The sequence below is a fragment of the Moschus berezovskii genome, chromosome 10, assembly GCF_049115385.1.
Source record: "Moschus berezovskii isolate FMDL1 chromosome 10, NW_MosBer_1.0, whole genome shotgun sequence".
Lineage (NCBI taxonomy): Eukaryota > Metazoa > Chordata > Mammalia > Artiodactyla > Moschidae > Moschus > Moschus berezovskii.
The window spans coordinates 38,131,269-38,137,169 of record NC_142469.1 but is presented as its reverse complement, the minus strand read 5'-3'; the positions used below and the strand labels follow the sequence as shown (position 1 = coordinate 38,137,169).

At 39.0% G+C, this 5,901-nt stretch overlaps 1 non-coding gene across 1 annotated transcript; it reads left to right on the top strand.

The window, feature by feature from the left end:
* Window positions 1-5,079: 5,079 nt before the first annotated feature.
* Window positions 5,080-5,152, top strand: TRNAE-CUC (transfer RNA glutamic acid (anticodon CUC)). The gene has a single exon. It is a non-coding gene; the product is annotated as a tRNA-Glu (tRNA).
* The last annotated feature ends 749 nt before the right edge of the window (window positions 5,153-5,901 follow it).

The window sequence follows — 5,901 nt, the reverse complement described above, 5'->3', positions numbered from 1 at the left end:
CTTCCAACTGTCCCCTAGTATTGATCCGCCTTTTTTCCTTGGTGATAGAGTCTACAATCCTTACCGAGGCACAGGCAATAGAAGTGAAGACTGCACTTTCTGGTCCTCACCTCTTATAGCTGGCTGTGACTATTAATAAGTTCCTATATAAAACTTCCAGAAAATTTCCTTAAAAGGAGCATTTGTCCCCTTCTTTATTTCTTCTTTTTTCCCCACTGGCCAAAATTTGGATGTGATGGCCAAGCAGTAATATTCGGTCATGAAATGTGCTGTTTGCCAAGTTGCTTCAGTTGTGTCCAACTCTTTGCAGCCCTATGGACTGTGGCCCACCAGGCTCCTCTGTCCATGGGATTCTCTACGCAAGAATACTGGAGTGGACTGCTGTGCCTTCCTCCAGGGGATCTTCCCAACCCAGGGATCAAACCCGAGTTTCCTATGTCTCCTGCATTGGCAGGTGGGTTCTTTACTACTAGCGCTACCTGGGAAGCCTGGGTTCATGAAATAGAAGCCACAAATTGAGGATGCAGAGCAGCAAAATCAAAGTAAAGGAGCACGGGTCCCTAACACTTCTGAGCTTTCTCACTTGCTCAGATCGCTTTGTTCCTACATCAGTTCTCTGTCACCAAAATAATACTGAGTAAGAAATGTTCACAAAACCTCAGCAGCATGTGACAAGACCTTTCTCTCACACATATGTGGGATTCAGCTGGTCTGAGGCTGGGCCACCTTCTGGAGGTCAGCAGAGGGTTAGCTGATCTAGGTTGGGTTCGAGCGGGGCAATTTTTGACTCAGTTCTGCTTGGTCTGCCTTTCATCCTCCACCAGAGCAGCTGGAGCATGTCCTTATCGAGTCATGATGGAGGCACACAAGAGACAGTGGAAACATGAAAGGTCCCTGAAGGTGTAAGCTTGGAACTGGAACACCAGCACTTCTGCCTCATACTATTGGCTGAAGTAAGTCATAAACAAGCCCATATTCAAGGAAGTGGTTTCTACCTCTTTAGTGAGAGGAGCAGCAAGTTATAAAACAAGGGGGGTGACAGTGAGAAGAGTGGAGTATAGAGGCTACTTCTGCAGTCTCTCACGTTTTAGACTTCTTTTCTGTAAAAGAGCAAACTTCTGTCTTGTTGAAGCTTCTGTAACTTAGCTTCATTTTTTAAAAGAATGCTTTATTGAGTATTTAAAATGTCATTTTGAGATGAACAAAATTAGATAAAAATTAGATAAAAATTCTAAGCTGAAAGTCTGTCAATGGTAGTTTCATTTTCATTGTAGGCAGCTGACCGTAATCTTAACTGATTTATTGAGTTCCCACTGGAATGTGAACTTCATGAGGGCAAAGATGTTTCTTTTCAAAATCACTGTTTATGTCCACAGAATGGAATAATGCTTGTTCCGTAGTAGACAGTCAATACTTTTTGATAGAATAGATAAATGATATGGCAATTAAGCTCAATATTTTAGGAAAGAACTCATCTGTAGAAAGAATGCAAGCATGAAAAGTGGTGACGAACAATTAAAAAAAAAAACAGGATTATGAATAGCTTTAGAACTCATGGCTCAGACAGAAAATAATCTGTCTGTAATGCAGGAAACCAGGTTTGATCCCTGGGTCGAGAAGATCCCCTTGAGAAAGGAATGGCTACCCACTCCAATATTCTTGCCTGGAGAATTCCATGGACAGAGGGGCCTAGTGGACTACAGTGGGGGTAGCAAAGTGTTGGGCATGACTGAGCAACTAACATACTGAGAAGGATTGGGGGCGGGAGGAGACGGGGACGACAGAGAGTGAGGTGGCTGGATGGCATCACCGACTTGATGGAGGTGAGTTTGAGTGAACTCCGGGAGTTGGTGATGGACAGGGAGGCCTGGCATGCTGTGATTCATGGGGTCGCAAAGAGTCGGACACGACTGAGTGACTGAACTGAACTGAAAACTGAATACTAGTTAACTAACTATATTGCTATACAATAAATACTTTTTAAAATATATATCTTAAAATAATTTGGTGCCTGTAGCTGATAATATAATTTGGTTCACTCAGCTCCCACTCCAGTCACTTTTAACTTGACTTCTAGAAATATAAAGACTGTAAAGCTAAAATCTACACTCCACACTCTCTAGCCAGCAGTGTCCCCCAAGCTACCTAGGTTTCATCATGTTGACTCACCTACACTTGATTTGGAGAGAGCGGTAAGCAGACGGTTTTGGGGTGGTGGCTGTGCACAGAGGGTCTCCTGAAGAGACTGATGGCAGAGGTGCCCAGTTTTTTTGGGTCGGATACTGTGAAGTTTCTGACTTGGGATCACAGGATTAGACTGGTGGGGGCAGTGCAGCTGTGTCTCCCCTTTAGTTCCAGTGCTGTCTTTCAACTTTTCTCCTGTTTGCTCTCTTCCTGGCTGTATGATATTTAAACCTAACGCTTGGACACTCCAAGATATTCTGCAGACTACATAATATTTTCTAAAAGAGCTTTCTTTTCACAAACCAAAAAAGAGGAGATTCAGTTGTCTGTATTTATTTTCAGAAATGACAGGAGATTTGATCAATTTTATTAGCACCACATTTGCTAGAGTGCCATTTTTATAGATCTTTAGTCAAAATGTTGTGGAAAGTTAGTTTTGATTAAGGATAGAGGCTGAGCAACTTCATAAATAGGTATATTTTATAAGCACATCTTGATTTTTGTTTACTTAAAAAATATTTCTTAGTAGGAAAGAAGTGATGTTACAAAGTGGACCATGATTAAAGAATCAAGAAGTAAAAATTATTAATATTTCAAATGTATTTTATGGTAATTCTTTTCTATATTCAGATAGCATAGTCGAATTTTGTTTTAATTGTTGTTTCCTTTTTCTATATGCCCTTTCCTGTATTCTTGAACAGATTTTTATCCCACATAGAATACTGATAAACTTGAAAATTTGGAAATACTGCATTTACTTTTGGTGATCTTTTTGATAATGTTTCTATACAAGTAAAGTAACCTGATTTTGTGAACACTTCTGTTTATTTTGGGAGAAATAGATATAAATGACAATATGGAATTATAAGAAAAATAGGTAGAATTTAAACATGTGAGCTTACACCGTCTTTCTCAACCTCAGCACTGATGGCATTTTGGGTTTGGTAACTCTTGTTGTGGAAGGTGTCGTGTTCATTGTAGGATATTAGCAGCATCGTTGGCCTCTCCATACTAGATGCCAATAGCATAAACCTTCCCAAGTTGTAGTGATCAAAAATGTCTCCAGGTGTTGCCTAATGTGCCCCAGGGGACAAAATCACCACCCACCTCCCAGTAAGAGACACTGTGTTACACAAACATATAAAACATGGAAGCAACTTCTAGTGAAGTGCTTAATGATATTCTTTCAAGATCTTGAAAAAGGGCTTCCCTGATAGTTCAGTTGGTAAAGAATCCACCTGCAATGCAGGACACCCTGGTTTTTCTGGGTCGGGAAGATCCACTGGAGAGGGGATAACCTACTCACTCCAGAATTCTTGGGCTTCCTTTGTGGTTCAGCTGGTAAAGAATCCGCCTGCAACGCAGGAGACTTGGGTTTGATCGCTGGAGAAAGGAAAGGATCCTCACTCCAGTATTCTGGCCTAGAGAATTCCATGGACTGTATAGTCTATGGGGTCACAAAGAGTTGGACATGACTGAGCGACTTTCACTTTCAAGATCTTGAAAAGCATCTTAATACATGAGATATGCACCATAGAAACACCGTAGTATGGTATCAAGGGCTTGTAATGATACAGATGCATCTTTTTCACTCTATTGCACTCATTATGTAAATCGTTTTTTCCATATCAGATCCAAATGAGCAAGTTGTCAACTTAATAGACAAAAAAGCCAGGCACGTATACAATGGAAAAACAAAACAAAACTGGAAGCACCCAGCAATTACCTGTGATTCATTTTTGTTGTTATTTTCTGTGATTCATTTTTTGAGCCTATGGTGTTTTTATTTTAATTCCTAAGGATATTTTAAACAGTTGGAATCTAGCCCTGGGGGTGAAATGAAAAATTATTTCCTTCTTTTCCCAGCAGCTGAAAAGAAAAATGACTGTTTACCTGAGTTTCATTCTCAAACCACATTGGGTGGCCTTTGGGCTGTATTGTCACTATTGTTTGTTTATATGTTCTATGATCTTTGAAAGTGCTTCAGGGTTGCAGGAGCAGTTTTCAGACCACAGAAATAATAATTAAGCTTGAAATACTCAGTAAAAACAAAAACTTTTTCGGACCCAACAAACATTTGTTTGAAGCACAACATCAAAAATTTTATGTTGGAATAAAAGTTTCAATATTTAGAACCCAGAGAGGCTTTTAAAGTATTATTCCACAGTGACAAAGTAAAGATGTGGTTACAAACATAGACATTGGTTTATTTAGGTATTTAAATAAACTACCTAACTTTTAAAAATACCTAGAAATTCAAGAGATCCAATTTTTTATTCTACTACTGATACAACCTAAGCCAGTGATTTTGAGAAGAGAGAGAGGAAACAAATTTTTAAAAAATAACTCTCTGGTTCCACATATTTTTGCAGGTACCTTACTTATATTATTTCTTGCCACCTAAAACTCCTGTCTGAGTCCTTCACCCTCAGATTAGCTTGTTGGATCTGGCCAAGGAATCTTAATTGAGATCTGTGCATGAGACTCAGAGAGGAGGTCCTGAGAATTCTATAATAACGCACATGCATGCATGTGTGCTAAGTCACTTCAGTTGTGTCTGACTCTTCGTGACTCCATGGACTGCCAGTCTCCTCCGTCCGTGGGATTTTCCAGGCCAGAATTCTGGAGTGGGTTGCCATTTCCTCCTCCACGGGATCTTGCTGGCCCAGGAATGGAACCTGCGTCTCTTATGTCTCCTGCATTGGCAGATGGGTTTTTTACCACTGAGCTACCAGGGAAGCCCCAGTATCTAAATATAGATGCATATGTGAGTATGTATGTGTGTGTTGCTGAGAAATAAGGTGGGGTGATGAATAAAATATGAAGCATGAAATATTTTATTTTAGGATAAAATTGTGTGGCGAAAGTGGGATTAAAATACAAGCTTAAGGGACTTCCCTGGTTGTCTAGTGGGTAAGACTCCTCACTCTCAATGAAGGGGGCCCAGGTTCGATCCCTGGTCAGGGAACTAAATTCTACATGCTGCAGCTAAATATCTTGTGTGCGGCAACTAAGACTGGGGACAGCTAAATAAATAAATATTTAAAAAACTGCAAGTTTAACAGGAAAGGGGATTAGACACAATTTCCAGCTGTCAAAGAAGAGCTAGTTCATGTATGTGTCAATTTTGTCATATATTGCAATTCTGTTTTAAACACAAAGTTGTTTGTAATATATTAACCTGTGGGTATTTTAACATTAATTTCTGTTTTTATTGCTATTACTTCCTTTTTTCTATTTTCTTTGGATTTAATTTGCTGTTGTTTTTCTATCTTCTTGGGAAAACATTTTAATCATTGTGTTTTTCTTTTCTTACTTTCACTTTGTATCTAAAAAATTTCCTCAAAACTCTAGTTGATGTCCACAAATATCCATACATTTTGATATGTAATATTTCATTACCTTTCAAAGGTTTTATGTCCAATATGTTGTTTTGAACATGGATTTTTCAGAAATGCATTACTTAATGCATTTCCAACATTTGGGAGATTTTTTTATTATTGTTATTGACTTCTAGTTTAATTATAGTATCAAGCAAACATTCTGAATGATTTCCATTATTTGACAAGTTTTTTGACTTAATACATTGTCAGTATTGGAAAATGTTCCATGTGTATGTGAGAAAGACATGGAATGTACAGTTTGACCTGGCAAACTTGTCCTTTCCCAGCTCCCTCCCAATGTCCCTTCACAGGCTTTGACTTCATACATCTTCTG